This window comes from Carlito syrichta, unplaced genomic scaffold (assembly GCF_000164805.1).
Source record: "Carlito syrichta isolate Samal-C Ts95f unplaced genomic scaffold, Tarsius_syrichta-2.0.1 Scaffold289796, whole genome shotgun sequence".
NCBI classification, from domain to species: domain Eukaryota; kingdom Metazoa; phylum Chordata; class Mammalia; order Primates; family Tarsiidae; genus Carlito; species Carlito syrichta.
The window spans coordinates 697119-714058 of record NW_007233892.1 but is presented as its reverse complement, the minus strand read 5'-3'; the positions used below and the strand labels follow the sequence as shown (position 1 = coordinate 714058).

General features: G+C 38.1%; 1 protein-coding gene across 1 annotated transcript in view; it reads left to right on the top strand.

Moving 5' to 3' along the window:
* The window catches only part of KCNIP4 (potassium voltage-gated channel interacting protein 4), a 133024-nt gene that overhangs the window by 56826 nt on the left and 59258 nt on the right, over positions 1-16940 (top strand). The gene's annotated exons all lie outside the window — the stretch shown is intronic.

Sequence of the window (16940 nt, the reverse complement as noted above, 5' to 3'; positions counted from 1 at the left end):
CAAAAATAGCCTTTTTTTAGCTTCTGATGTCTTCAAGCTGCTATTTTAGTTGTCTTTCTTTTCACAAGCATTTCCCCCAAAAAAGTGATCAATACAGTGTACTTTCATTTTCTCACTGCCCACTTATATAAGTCTATAGAGTCTGACTGCTGCACCCATCAGTGGGGGAAAACATTTTAATGCAGTAGCATCAAATTCTGATGTAATTTAATGGTCTTTCTCTCAGGGTCTATCTTCTTCTGGGAACTTGATCCTCTATTTGTCCCTACAGCTTAGCAAAATCTGTCCAACCCTAGTCTTCCCACCCCAGCCACTTACCTGACTTCTCCATCTCTGCCTCAATTATTGGATCTTCTTCCACTAGACTGTTAGCCACTCAGGGAATGGGACTATGTCTTGTTTATCATGACTCCCTGTGCAATGTGCAGTGCATAGTGTAAGCTCAAGCCGTCTTGTTGGAAAACTTCTTAACTGGTCTCCTTAACTCTGCTCTCATCCCTCTCCAAACTGTATTGTTACCTGAGTTCTACTTCCAGAAGTACAGATTCTATTGCATTTGCTCTTTACTTAAAAGCACAGACTTATGCCATTCAAGTTATTTCACAGAACAACCCAAAGCCATTTTCTAACTTAAAGTTCTTCAGCTATGTCTTCTCCCTACACATACAAACACGCTCATACTCACTTACATGCCACTTGTATCAGAATCACCTCAGTCATTTGTTTTAAACACAGTTTTAACCCTCACCCAAGACCAACTTAATCAGAATAATTTAAGATTAGCCTGGGCTGTACCTGTTTGGTTTTTTGGGGGTTTTTTTGAGTTGAAATCTCACTCTGTCGCCCAGACTGGAGTGCAGTGGCTGCTCCCGGCCACCCCAGCCTCGACCTGCTGGGCTCCGGCGATCCTTCCGCCTCAGCCTTCCGAGTAGCCGGAATTACAGGCATGCGCTACCACGCCCGGCTGATTTTTTTATTTATTGTAGAGTTGAGGTCTCACTGCCCAGCTGGGTCTCGAACCCGCGGGCTCAGGCAATTCACTCACCTCAGTCTCCCAAAGGCGCGGGATTACAGGCTGAGACACCGATCCCGGCTGTTTGAATGTTTTTTTTTTTCTCTGTGGAAAACATGAGACAAGGACACCTCTGAGGCAGTGCTGAGAACTAGACCAAGTACCACTAGACCAGACAGACTTACAGAAAATAGTTTCCCTCTTAACAACTTAACTCACCTAAAGAACAGTTTTGCCTTATTGCTTGGCTATCTCAAGTTGCCTTGGTGGCATCATTGATGACACCAGCTACAGCTGAACACTGGGTATACTCTCAAAATTTGTGATTTTGTTTCTTTTACCCACTCTGTATACATCAACCATCTCTATTGATGCCCCAGTCCCAGCACACCGACTTCCCAACTCCCTGCAGGCATCTATTGCTATGGAATAGAACAAGCACACAGCTGCATTTAATGAAAGCATGCAAAGGTTCCAGTTGAAATTTGACTTGAAAGTTTTATGAAATTTTACAAAAGGCAAATCCAGAAGTTTTACAAATAGAAAGTACTTGTCGTTTTGAATACTTATAAAAATGCTATTTCTATGACAAAAGACAATCTATCTTGTGTATTCTGTTGCTGGTTTTCTTCCCATTCTCTTCTCAGCTCAAACCCTTTCCATTCATTTCGATGACCATGTATATGGAATAAAATATTAAAATATGATCACACAGTATTTATAGTAATATTGAAGATGGAAGCTGAGCGTTACACTGAAAATAGCATTAAGGTTAGTTGGGAAGATGGCCAGAATTCTAGACCCAGCTGTGATCATCTTTTCGTATGGACATAGTCTCTCAATTGATCTCTCTCTCTCTCTCTCTCTCACTCTCTCTCTCTCTCCTCTACCTGTGCCCCTTCTCTCTTTTTCCACTGACTCAGACAGATAAACCCACCATAACACATTGCCTTTGATATTGCCTCTGACCTGAGGTTATAGAGAAAGGACTTAAAACGAAAATAGAAATCAAATCAGATTCATAACTGGATGCCAGAAGGAAAGACAAAAAAAAAACAAAAAAACTAAAAGTCTGGTCCAAGCATCTCATTTTCTCCACAAAATCACTTTCAGCTTGAATAATGGTTCACTTTTGTGGTCTTTGCTCTCCAGTAACAACAGCAATGAGGAGAATGGTTTCAAATGATGAACTATCTCTGCCGAGTGCTAGAGAGAAGCAGATTGGCCCTGCTGCCAGGTTGCTGCAGTTGTTCGTCGTCATTGAAGTGCTCACCTCAGTTTGAGTGAGTCATGCTGAGTTCACACAGGTTCATGTGCAAAAACCGCCACTGAAGAAATCAGGTTTCTCTGGCTTTTTTCTTCTGAGTACCTGCCCTAAGCAGCATACCTGTCAGAACTCCAGCAGGCAAGAGCCTCTGGATGTCTCATTTAGGAGTGAGGGCTGAGCTTCAACCTGCTGTGAAGTAGGAAGGTGAGAACAAACAGTGTATATATGGGCAGACGCCTGAGATGAGCTGCAGCTGCATGCTACCTCCACGGAGCAAGCCAAAATTTGAAAGGGCTCATGCTTTTAGGTGTCTGTCAAAAGAAAATTGCATATGAAATTGCAGGAGAGTACATTTATTACCTAAACATTTTCTGTTTCTTTTTTGAGTCGGAGAGTCACTTTGTCACCCAGGCTGGAATGCAGTGGCCTGCTCATGGCTACCACAGCCTTAACCTCCTGGGCTCAGGTGATCCTTCTACCTCAGGTTTCCAAGTAGCTGGGACTACAGGCATGCACCACCACACTTGGCTAATTTTTTTTATTAATTGTAGAGACAAGGTCTCGCCAAATTGCCCAAGCTAGTCTTGAACTCCTGGGCAGATCTCTCGCCTCCACTTCCCAAACTGCTGGGATTACTGGCATGGGCCACCATGCCCAGCCCCAAACATTCTTGATAATAGGAAAACTGGATACTGACCTCCCTGACTTCCAGATTGACAGTGATTGAAACCCATCCTGATAATGCAGCTGATGGTCAGAAAAGGTAGAAAGTATATATCCCGCCAACTGAGAATGTATTAAATTATTTTAGGAGGAAAAAGAGAGAGAGGGAAATCAACTAAACTCCAATCTAGAGAAGTACCAGAATGCAGTTTCTCCAGTGCTAACCTTGCATTTTAGAGCTTTACTATGGCCTCTTAGAGTGTGAAGGGATTTAAGAAGGTCAAACAAAAATAACAAAAAAGTTCTCCAAAGGCTCTATGTGTCCCTCCATCCTAACCCTTACTCTCCAGCCCCACCTGTCACTCACAGGCTGAATAACACAAAGTCACATATGTGATTTCCAGTTCTTGCATTTCTTCTCCTTAAAAAAAAATTTCTGGTGTCAATCTGTCAGAGCGGTTCCTAATTCCCAATGACTTGCCAGGAATATAGATTATTTCTGGCACTGGATAGTTTAAGCAACTAAATGAGTATGAGTACGAGTTTGCCACTTCTGAAGGTATCTGACAGCTGTGCCAGAGACAAAAGCTGTTTTAGCTCAAGGTGTGTCGAGAATAGAAGGTGTGGACTAACAGGTGTGCCTTCACTTCATAACTGGGCTGGGTGCTGAAAATAAAAAGAACAACCCCTGATGCTAAAATGTGCATCAATTTTGCTGAGAGTCAAAATGGAAAAGTAAGAAAACAGTTATGTTAGATAAATTATTGTCAGCTGATTTTTTAAATCTAAGCAGAATAGTGCTTTCGGGAAAAAAGAAAGATTTGCATGCAGAGTGGAAATAACAGAGAATGGATCCAAATTAACTAATTCGCCTTAATTAACTGAAAGTGGATTTGTCTAATAGGACCCAGAGTATTGGTGACCTTGAATCAATACTGGGAAAATACTCAATCCATCCAGCATAGAGAACCGCCCCTCCTTGAACAAACACACTGTAAAGAGGACGCCAGGGCTCTGGGCACCCCTATTTAATCATTTTGGCTTAGCTAGCATAAAGTGTGCTGAGTCAACCAGCATGTGATGGTTACTAAGAATGTTAAGTATTATGCTAATGAATAAATGCAAGTGATTATGTTCTTTTTAAGTACAAAAATTAAAGACTCTACTAACCAGTCTCTTGAAAGAGTTACATATAGTTGCATCTACCCAAATCATGGCAGACATTTCATCTCAGCACCTACTAACACAAATGTCATTGCTGGTTTGTGATCTCTGATGTGTTTTCTGTCATTTTTGCATCCTGCAAACACAGGCACTGTCTCAAAGAGTGGATCTATTGCCTTCATGACATCATTAAGTGTTTTTATTCATATTTCTGATCTTATCCTCAGAACTCTGCATTGCCAGGCTTCCATTTACATGTTGTGTTCTACAGAGATAACATAACATAGGGATGAATTTAGCTGGCAACATAAAAAAAGCTGAGTTTCAGCTGTGCAGACAGGTGTTTTCTCATGTGCTCAGCACCTGTCCCAAGAGAAAGGAAGAGGAAAAAGGGAGATTTGCCTTAAGGGCATCCAGTTTCCATACTTCCAGAATCCACAGTTTAGCATTGCGTCAAGCCAAACCAATAGAAAGCCAAACACCTGACCCATCCTCTCAGGTGTTCTGATTAATGCCTTTACTGAATTGTATTTTGGCTTGTTGTCATCAGGCTATATTTTAAATTGTTTTATAAAATGGCCCTGTGAAACTTGCAGCCGCATATATTATAGGCATGCCAGTAAGGATATCATAATCTTCCACAGTGTCCTTTTTACAACAATCCTGGGAGTGATTTCTGCCTGGTTTTAGTAACAAGGATGACTGTGCCTCTCCTGTGCAATGGCCTATATGTACTTTTAACTCACAAATATTGGGCAATGAGTAACTGACCACATTTTCCAGCAGATAGAAATGTGTTTTCCTTTCTGCTTTCTGAAAAACTATTCCGAAGCTTTCTGAAGACATTTTACATTTTTTGTTTTCATTTCATAATAACCTTTTTATATTCTAGGACAGGGATCAGCAAACTTTTCTATAAAAGGGTCAGATTCTAAGTATTTTAGACATTGGGAGCCATACATGTCTCTATTGTCTATTTTTTTTTCAACAGTTAATATTATAAAAAGCATTCTTAACTCGTGGACCTTACCAAACTGGAGGTAGATTGGATTTGGCCCACAGGCTGCAGTTTGCTGACCTCTGTTGTAGGATTACTGGATGACTTCTTGCTTTTGTACTAATGTTTGTGTTGGTATCAAGTAGTTCAGTTTGTACTGACATGAGCTAATGAGAAAAGAAAGAAAGCTAGCCTTAAGTATAAATGCCATACTTGGTTTAAATAAAGGCTCGATGTCATAAAGGCAACTCTACAAAATAAAGGTTTCACAGTCATTCAAAAAATGGTAAGATAATTAACTCAGCACAAAATCACAGTGATGGCAGAACCATGCAAGCTCACGGATGTGAGTTTGCCCCGTATGATATGAAGTGAAATTTGTTTCCATATTCACATTGTGAGGGGACAAGTTTGTTTCAGCAAAGCAGCAGAATGTGTCATATTTAATGAATGTTATTAGTTGAATTCTAATCGACTCCACATAGCACCCTGGCATCTCCCCTATACATACATCCATATACCCTCTAACAAATGTTTTAAGTTTAAAACAGATCAAGAGTGCAGAGGGTAAATATGATGGGGGGGGCACAGGATCGAGTCCCACCTCAAGAGTTTCTGATTTATAGGCCTGAGGCGAGGCCATGGAATTTGTATTTACAACTAGTTCAAAGGGATATGATATTAATATATGCAGGTTGATTTTAGAAGAAGCACACACACTCACACACACATATATGCATGATATATATGTGTGTATTAGTATCTTATTTTCCATTTTTAGGAAGTTGAGTCACTTATGCATTTATTGATTGAATATACCTGGAGGAAAAATAATGTTTTTTGTTTTTTTTTTTTCCTGTGAAGGAAATGCAGCCTATGACCTTAAAATGTTCACAGATAAGGCACATCACAAAAACTTTGAGAATTTAATAATCACTATCCCTAGTTTACAGATAAGGCACACAGAGAATAAATACGGTCATACAGCTAAAAATAGGAGACTCAATGTCAGAGTCCAATTCAGAATGACTCCAAAAGTTTTCCTTTTTCTCATACATCAAATAACCTCCATGTTGAATTTGTATTTTTTAAAAAGTCTTAGTTTTATTGATTCTTTCTATGGTTTTTCTGCTCTCTGTTTTATTTATTCCTGTTCTGATTTTTATTATTCTATTTCTTCTGCTAATTTTTAATGTGGCTTCTTTTTCTAGTTCTTTGACGAATAATGTTAGAATATCTATTTGCTATCTTGCTCCTTTTTTTAAAGGTAGGCATTTATTGCTGTATACTTTCCTCTTATAACTGTTTTTGCTGCAACCCATAGTTTTTGTTGTGTTATGATTCCACTGCCATTAATTTCAAGATATTTTTAAATTTCCCTTTTGATTTCTTCTTTGACCCACTGGTTGTTCAGGCATGTTGTTTAATTTTCACATATTTGTGAATTTCCCAAGATTCCCTGTTATTGATTTCTGCTTTCACATCATCGTGATCTGAAACAATATTAGATATGATTTCAGTCTTCTTAAATTTGTTAAGATTTGTTTTGTGGCCTTAAATATGGTCAGTCTTGGAGAATGCTTCATATGTGCTAGAAAAATATGTGTATGCATATTCTGTGACTGTTGGATGGAAAGTATTATATGTGTTTGCACCATTTGATCAGAGGTACAATCAAGTTCAGTATTTTCTTATTAATTTTCTATCTGGTTTATTTATTCATTATTGAAAGTGGGGCAGACAGTTTCTTACTAGTTTTGTACTTTTATCTACTTCTTCCTTCAGGTCCATTATTATTTGCTTTATGTACTTAGGTGTTTCAATGTTGAGTGTATATATATTTGCAATTATTAACTCTTCCTGATAGACCACTATACAGTTAAAAACTGGTCTTCTTTGTTTCTTGTGACAGTTTTTGACTTGAAGTTTATTTTATCAGACTTAATTAGATCCACTCCTGCTCCTTTTTGGTTAAACATTCTTACAGTTTAAGCGGGTCTCTTGTAGGCAGAATATAGTTGGATCTTGTTTTTTGTTTGTTTTTAATCCCTTCAGACACTTTGTCTTTTGACTAAGTAATTTGATCCCTTTAAATTCAAGGTTATCATTTATAGTTAGGACTTACTACTACCATTTTATGTTTTCCAGTTGTTTTGTAGTTCTTTGGTTCCTTTATTCCTCTCTTGTTGTCTACCTTTGTAAATTGATGATTTTTTGTAATGCTAAGCTTTTTCTTTCTTTTCATTGCTTATATATCTGCCTTTTTGTTTTGCTTTTTTGGTTACTATGAGGCTTACATAAAACATCTTTTTGTTTTAATCAGTGGTTTTAAGCTGATAACAACTTAACTCTGTTGTACACATAAACTTTAGACTTTTTACTCCCCCACATTTATATTTTATATTGTGTATTCCTTAACAACTTATTGTAACTTTAGTTCTTTTCGATTCTTTAGATTTTTAAGCTTCATACTAAAAATACGTATAATGTATACACCACCACAATAGTATTACAGTATTCTGAATTTGACTATGTTACCTCTCCTAGTGAGTTTTATAATTTAATATATATTTATGATCATAAGTATCAACCTTTTCTTTTTACTTGAAGAGATCCCTTAAGTATTTACGCAGGTCTAATACTGACAAATTCCTTCAGCTTTTGTCTGAGGAAAATTTTATTTATTCTTTATTTCTGAAGGATAGCTCTGCTGAGTATATTATTGATTAGCATTTTTTTTTAGAACTTTGAATATATTATCTCATTGTCTCCTAGCCTGCAAATTTTCTGCTGAGAAATCTACTGATGGTCTAGTGGAAATTTCCTTAGTGCAAAGTGATAAATTTACCTTGCTGCTCTTAACATTCTTTCCTTATCTTTGACATTTCACAGTTTTGTTGGGAGCCAGCCACGGAGGCCCACTGAGCGTTAGGGATCAGGAAGGGCCGTTGACCCTGAGACCACTAGGATGCGTTTGGGAGCTATTTGACCCCATTTCCTCCCCCTTTCTACTCAGCACTAACCAGATTAAGCTCCTGTGAGCTCAAAACATAAAAACTCTGAGACTGGGACGAACACAAGCTAACTTTAGAAGTTCATTGCTCCCATTCTTCCACAAACTGCAGTTTTGGCTTTCACACAACTTATAATTCAAACTCCTGTCACATCTAAGAGCCTTAGTGTTGGTCACAGGCTTCTGGGTCATGATCTTAGGATTTATTGAAGGTGTAAATTGTAGAATATAGTTTTAGAAGACAGCCATTTTGTTGAAAGAATGCGGCTGGGTTACTTGCAGGTAGCCCACTGTGAACTTTGGACTGGGCCACATTCCAAACATTCTGGGATGGGCCACTTTCGTTTGTAAAGTAAATACTTAAGCTTCTATACAATTGTTTAACTTGGCATAAATCAATCAGTTTAGGATGAAAAAGGTTTATAGAATATGTCCGTCATGGATTAGGCTATCCTTTGTTATGGGATTTTAAGATTATCATATGAAAAGGGTTTAAAGGCAATCATTGATTAAGTTTTCATGGATTAAGGTTTCTGGTGGGTGGGGGATGCCCCTCCCACATCTGACTTTGTGTATAACGGACCAGACCCGTTGTAATTCCCAATAACACATATTGCTTCTGCATTAGACTGGAGTCCAGTCTCTTTTTTTCTCTCTTCTTCCCCCCAATTGCTGATGCCGTCTCCGCCTTTGGGGTACCCTGAACCTGGCTGGAGCTGGTCTCCGACACAGTTTTATTATAACATGTCTTTGAGAGAATCTCTTTGGGCTGTATATGTTTTGGAAAACTTTGAGCTTTGTGGATCTGAATGTCTGAATTTCTCCTAATACCTGGGAAGTTTTTAGCTACTATTTTATTAAGTATGCACTCTGTTTCTTTTTCTGTCTCTTCTTTTTCTGAAAAATTACATAATGCAAATCTTTGTTGCTTAATGGTATTCCATAAATTCCATAAGATGTTTTCACTCTTTTTCATTCCCTTCCCCCCTTCTATGTCATCTCAAAAGACCTATCTTCAAGCTCACAAATTGTTTAGTTTGCTTGATTAAACCAAGTAAAAACTCTTCATTGTATTTTTTAATGTCAGTGGTTGAATTCTTCAGCTTCAAGATTTCTGTTTGATACTTTTCTATAATATCTCAATCTGTTTAATTTCTTATTCAGATCATACATTTTATTCCTGATTTCACTGAATTTTCTGTTTATATTTTCTTGTGTCTCGTTGAGTTTTCTAAAAATTATTTCAGATTCCTTTTTAGTTACTGGAGAATTATTGTGTTCCTTTGCATGTGTCATGTTTGTCACTTTTTCATGTTTCTTGTGTTCCTGCATTTATGCCTGGGTGCAGCCACCTCTTTCAGAGTTTACAGAGTACTTTTTGTTGGGAAAGACTTTCACCTATAGAAGTGCCTGAGTATGCTGGTTGGGCAAAGTGCAGTGGCTCTGGTCTTTGTGGGCACAGTGGTATAGAACTTGTGCAGCCTCTGTTCTTGTTTTCCCCACAGTGAGGAGTCTTAGCTCATAGGATCTCTCTTTGTTTTGGGTCTTGCCTGGTCTGCTGGCAGCCACAGAAACACTGAGATTTAGAGCGCAGGCATTCACAGCAGCTATTGTGTTGGGTTTCTGTGTTCAAGGTCTTGTGAAATTACTGTAGTACCTGGGACTTGAGACCAGGTTCACTTTCCATGACCGAAGTGAATGTAGCTCTCCCACTAAGCTGACAGCTATTGCTTTGAGGCAAATCCCAGCAACCTGGGCCCAGGAAGCTGGGGGACAGGGCACACAGCACAGGCGCAGCTCTGGGGAAGAAAGGAGTTCCAGAAGCTCAGGTCTCAGGAAGCATGACAAAGCTGCACTTCAGAACCTGGAACCAACGGGGCACAGCACCAGCTCAGTATCTGAGGAATGAGGCCCCACATAGGATAGACTCTCAACCCTGGAACTTGACGGTAGCCTGGAATCTGTGAGGCTGGGGACAGCAAGTCCCAGCAATGGCAGGACACTATTGAGGTTTGGGTCCTGGGGAAGGGGGAGTAGCACAACAATGATTCTACTCCCTGGAGAGGTGAGGGATCTCAGCACCTCTGATGGTTATAGGCTCATCCAGTTCCAGGTAGGCAGGGACTGTGGCTGTTTGGCCTCCGGAGTGAGGTGGCACAGCTCATCAAGGCTCTACTTCCCCCCAGGACACAAGGTTCAGTGTCTCCTCTGCTACAGAAAGCGTGGCTCCATGGGCCAGTGGAGCCTCCAGATCCCCGGGGAGCAGGGAACTGCATCAGCTGTGATGCTGAAGGGTACAACTTGTTCTGTTGTGCCAGAAGCTCAGAGACCCTGGGGGTCAGAGATCTGTCTCATCTGTGAATCTGAAGTGGGGCTGGTTGATAGCTCTGATGTGCAGGACAGCTGAAGCTACGGGTAAAAGGAGGGTGTACCAGAAACTAGAAAGGGCGAGTGTGGAGCTGCTTCATGGTAGCTTTGCCCTAGGAGTTAGGACATAGTAGCAGCTTGAGTGGTCACATTATGGTGGCAGCAAAGTTTCAAGGATGGAGGGATACAGTGGGTACTCACCACCTTAGCTGGACACACTCTTTGTCCAAGATGGCACAGGGCAGTAGCAGCACAGGCCATGGCGCAGGAAGGGCGCAGTGTTGGCTCATTCCCTTGATGTAGTTCAACATATGAATTCTAGACAGCTCCTTCCATTGAGCTCAGAGCCTGCAGGGATGGCAGAAATCTTCAGTCATGACAGCTGCAGGTGTCTTAGATAGTGATGGGAGTTGCTGAGGTCCTCTTGCTTACCTTTTTCCTGGTTGTGCTGATTCCAACTTCCCTTTTCTATGTGGCCATCCTGGATTTTTCTTCTCTGAAGGATTTCTGCTGCTTCTTTGCTGTTCTCTGAAGTTATCCTTTAGTTACTTGGTGAAACTATAGTAGTTGGTTCATTGTTTTGTTTTTGTGAGTTGGAAGAAAAATGGTAGGAACTTCTACATGGCATTTCTTTTACTCCAAGGAAATTTCAATAAGCCTGTGAGACAGCCACGATAATTGGATGGAAATATCATCTACTACCTTAATCCTGAAAATATGGGCAATAGTTACAGTTTTTCATGAGGCTCACTAAGTTTTTGAAAGGAACCACAAAACTACATATTGAATCGTTTTAAGCTTTCTCAACATTCAGAGTATCTACATTATCAATATTTGATAGTATTTAAAGAAAGTGAATAACATTACATTCCAGTATCCTGATAACATAATCTAGGATATGAGTCATAAAACTGTCTTGTATATTAAAAGCTTCTGATAATGATTAGAACTGGGCATATAGTAGAAGCTTGATGAACATATTCAGGAGTGGATGGAGAAATGAACAAATGAATTAATGAAATAATAAACAAAATTTTTTTGTGTAGGATCTAAATCATGTATATTAGCTTTCTATTTCTGCATAACAAATTATCACCAAATGAGGAGCTAAAAACAATACCCATTTACTAGCTGACTACTAACTACAGTTCTGTAGGTGGATTATAGCACAACATGGCTGGGCTCTCAGGGAATTGCAAAGCCAAAATCCAGGTGTAGGCAAGACTGAGTTATTTTCTGGAGGCTCTGGAGAAAATGCACTTCTAAGATCATTCTTGGCGGAGTTCAGTTTCTTGTGGCTGTATTACTGAGTTTTCTATTTCCCTGCTGACTTAACAACCAGCAGCTGCTCTTCGCTCCTGGAATACTGCCCACATTCCTTGCCATCTAGCCCCTCCATTGTTAAGCCAGCAGTGATGATTCAAATGTTCCATCTGTCTCCCATTTCTGGCTTCCTCTTCTGCAATCAACCAGAGAAAGTGCACTACTTTTAAAGATCTCATGTGATTAGATCAGACTCACCCAGATAAATTCCCTATCTTAAGATCAACTGTATACTCTATATAACTTTACTTAATCACAGAGTAAAGTTCATCAAACTCATATTCCCAGGAATTATGCAAGAAATGCACACCAGGTGATAGGAAATCTTGGGGACCATCCTAGGATTCTTTTTCTACCTTACTATAGAAGACTGTTGCAGTGGACTCCAGGGTATACCATTAGACTGCCCTCGTTGAAGTCACAATTTGATTATCACAGGCACGCTTGATTATTATGCTGAAAGACCCTGGGGTTCAAAACCAATAGTTCATTTTCCTCCCCCCCGCCATGATTTTTAAAATACATTTTCTGACATTGCATCTGTGTACTTCTGAAATAACTTCTATAGCAGATAGAAAAATCCTATTACCTCCCACCACTAAATGAGAATACAAACATAGACAAAACGTAGAAAATATCTCCTTAGAAAAATTCGGTGACACTTGAGCACTTTCTAGCTTGTAGCACTAAAGTTGAATTTTTATGTTCATTGTACAGGTTGGCAGAGGGAAATATTACACAACATAGAGCCATAGAGTCAGTTAAGACCAGAGGGCCTATCCTCATATCTTCTATATTAGAGCAATAGAGGCCATATCATGACTTATTCAAGAGAAAATGGAAAATATAGAACTATTATTTATTTTAGATTTTGCATTTGCACCAAGTGCTGAGTTTTTTATATTATAATAACTCTTTATTGAAAAATGTAGTATTCAGGTAACCAACCTATGATGGAGTCTGGATTATTTCTACTACTACTCATTTTATGTATTTTTGTATCCATTTGAAACTATTTTTATTTGGAACCCTAAACCTAAATATCCTGAGTCTTGGGATGTTTAAGAGTCAGAGTAAATATTACCCCAAGACTCAGGATATTTAAGAGTCAGAGTAAATATTAAATTAATGAATATACTTCAAATTAGATATTTACTAATTGGAATAAAAAAGGATGTTTTTAGCCATAAGCTGGTAAATTTTATAATTCAAGGGATAAATCACACATATTGTGTATAATATATATGTACATATGCAATGTCATTATTTATTTATAAAACATTTTTAAAAGGTACAATTTCTTTTTATATAATATGTAAATTTTAGTAATAGTTCATTCCAGTGTACATTCCCTTGCTTTCTAGTTATTAAAATATTAACTCTAGCCGGGCTCGGTGGCTCAGCCTGTAATCCTGCGCCTTTGGGAGGCTGAGGTGAGTGGATTGCCTGAGCCCGCGGGTTCGAGACCCGCCTGGGCAACTTGGTGAGACCTCATCTCTACAATAAAACAAAAAATCAGCTGGGCATGGTAGCACATGCCTGTAGTTCCGGCTACTTGGAAGGCTGAGGCAGAAGGATTGCCGGAGCCCAGCAGGTCGAGGCTGCGGTGGCCGGGAGCGGCCACTGCACTCCAGTCTGGGCGACAGAGTGAGACTCCAACTCAAAATATATATATATATAAAAACTCCTACTCAAGAGATATTATTTTTTTAAATGTTCTATAAATTCCCTAAAGCTTCCTGGAAATACAGTTTCTTCTGTGATATTTAAACCTCTATGCATTTGTAAAACATCTTGTAAAAAATAAAAAGAAGAACTTCACTAGTGGAAATTGTAAACCATGAACAGTTGCTAAAATTTATTGGATGCTTGCAATGGATAAGCCCTGTGACAAGTGCTTTTTAATGCTATACCATTTAACTTTTATGATAACAGTATTACTTTAATTTCCTTAAAAAAATTTTAGAGTTATAGAAAGTCTATTTTAAAAGGGGTAGATAACAATGTAGCAACTAATTAGCTGATATTGTGAAACTGGCATGCTGGGTTGAGAGTAACTCAAAAGATAGACTCAAGATGAAACTTTACAGGAAATTCAAATTTTAAAAAATTAGACATGCTGACTTGATTCACTGGGCAAAGAATACCAAAGCTGTGACTCAGAGAAAGACTATATTACTGAGAATAATGGGAAATCAGTAAACAACAACAACAAAAAATAGAATGAAAACTAGGACACAGTTTCTAATCTTAATTTTATAAAAAAACATAGGAGTTGCTACATTATTTAGTGCTAAAGGCTTCAAATGTATTTTAATAGATTTGTATTCACTTGATTTTCTCAGCCACACTATCAGTAGTTACTGAAGCCCATTTCACTACAGATACAATAAAGTTATCTGCCCAGGATCACATGACTACTAAGATCTTCTTGCTTCTGTTGTATCTTCCCAGAAACAAAATGTCTGTTTTTTATAATTCAATAATTATTCACCAAAGAATTTCAGGCAATTACATTTTCTACTCAACATGTGTGCATGGCAAGTTACAAGTAAAATATTTTCTCTTTTTTTGATGCTCTTTATACTACAATTCATCACAATAAACTGGTTCAATTAATATTGAATATGGTTGATTACAAAGTGGAAACTACTTCCAAAGTCACTTCCTTAAGGCTCAAATTACAGAAGAGGATTTTCAGGTAGTTGCAATCAAGTTTCTACTTTCCTGAGGATCCACATTAATCAAATACAGTCTAGATCTTTTGTGGCAGAATTGCTTATATCATTTTTCTCAAACTTTTAAAAAAACATTTCGAAGAAATGAGAATCAGATATGCCACCGAGAAAACATGCAGACCAGTGTTGTGTGTTGTTACATCATGTAAACACTAGCATATAATATTCAAAACCTTCCTCTAAATGACTTAAGCCATACTTTACCAATTTATATGCTAATGCATTGTGAATACTTGTGAAGCTTAAACTATTTTTATTAAACAAATGTTCATAAAACTCATGCAAAGATTAAGAAATGGAACTTTACTGGGATTCAGAAGTGATTCTTAATGGTAAATCTTTTCACCCATCTTAGAGACATTTGATGTCCTGCCATTCAAGATGATTCTTTCTTCGCTTTAATTTACAACTCAACACCCCAAGTATGCATCCATAAACAGTGTAACTTACTATTGTCTGAGTTTACTTTTTATATAAGTAGAATTATACAGTATGTATTTTTAAGTTTACTGATGTATAATTGATATACACTAAATCACACATTTTTAAACACTTTGGAAGTGTTGACATGTGTATATACTCATTCATGAAATCATCAATACAACCAAGATGATAAATTATCCACCCATCTTAAAAATTTCTTCATGTTTGTTACCTTTCCCTAGGGCCCCTTTTGGCCAATCCCATTGATCTACATTCTCTCCGTATGGACTAATTCACATTTTCTAAAATTGTATAAAATTAGAATCTGAATGTTTCACTTAGCCTAAATCTTTTGAGATTCATTCATGTTGTTTCATGTATTCATTTATTTGTGTTAATGAATACTATTTTACGGTAGGCATATACCACAATTTATCCAGTCACCTGTTCATGGACATTTAGAATGTTCCCAATTTAACAATATTACAAATAATGTTGACATGAACATTCATGTACAGCAGTGATCCCCAACCTTTTTGGTGTCAAGGACCAGTTTCCTGAAAGACAAGTTTTCAGCATTTAGTGGAGGAGGAGGGAAGGATGGGCAGTCAAACTTTACTGCTAATATTAATCTGTATTTGCAGTGGCTATACCCAGTGTCAGCATTACTGCCTCAGCTCAGCCTCAGATCATCAGGCATTAGATTCTCATAAGGAGCACACAACCTAGATTCCTTGCATGCACAGTTCACAGTAGAGTTTGCACTCCTATGAGAATGAATGCTGCTCCTGATCTGACAGGAGGTGTAGCTCAGGCAGTAAGGCAAGTGATGGGGAGCAGATGTAAATACAGATGAAGCTTTGCAGGCTCTCCTGCCACTGTTTACCCCCTGCTTTGTGACCTGGTTCCCAACAGGTCATGAACCAGTACCATCAGGAGCTCCTGATGTATTGGACTTTGTAATGACACATGCTATCTTTTCTCTTAAACAAATATATATAAGTTCAATGTCTAGATTAGAGGGTTGACGTATATTTAACTTCTAAAGATTTGCCAAACTACTTTATAAAGCTATTTTACTAATTTTTTATTCCCATTAGGAGTACATAAAAGTTTCAGTTGATTCACAGCATCATAAAATTTGAGTTATTCTGCTCAAGTCGATTGGTAGTGTTGTTCAAGTGTTCTTTAACCCATTGAATTACTTTCTAAATATCTATAAATCATTGAAATAAGGATGTTAGAATTTCTGACTGTAGTTTAAATGCTTATAATTCATCAGATTTTGCTTCATATATTTTAAAACTCTGTTAATATTTGACTATTTTGTGCTCTTGATAAATTCATTTCTTTGTCATTGTAAAAAAAAAGACTATCTTCATTATACCCAATATTATTTGCTTTGAAATCTACTTTGCCTAATGTAAGTCACTTAAACTTTCTTTTGACCAATGTAGAATGGAATAATTTTTTGATCATTTTACTTTAAATACATTTGTACCTCTATATATAAAGTGGGTTGTTAGCATTTAATTGGGTCTTGCTTTTTTAATAAATATGACAGTCTTTGTCCTTTATTTGTCGAGTTTATACTATTGAGATAATTATTAATATGGTTGAATTTTACAATATTGCTTTGCTATTTGTACTCCTTGTCTACAATCTACTCTTCTTTTTCTCCTTTTTTCTGATTCGTTTGCATTAATATAGCAAATTTTGTTATTAAATTTTTATCTTTTTAGCCGGACTCGGTGGCTCAGCCTGTAATCCCGCACTTTGGGAGGCTGAGGTGAGTGCATTGCCTGAGCCCACGGGTTTGAGACCCACCTGGACAACCTGGCAAGACCTCACTTCTACAATAAATCAACAAATTAGCTGGTCATGGTAGTGTGCACCTGTAGTTCCAGCTACTTGGAAGGCTGAGGCGGAAGGATCACCAGAGCCCAGCAGGTCAAGGCTGTGGTGGCTGGGAG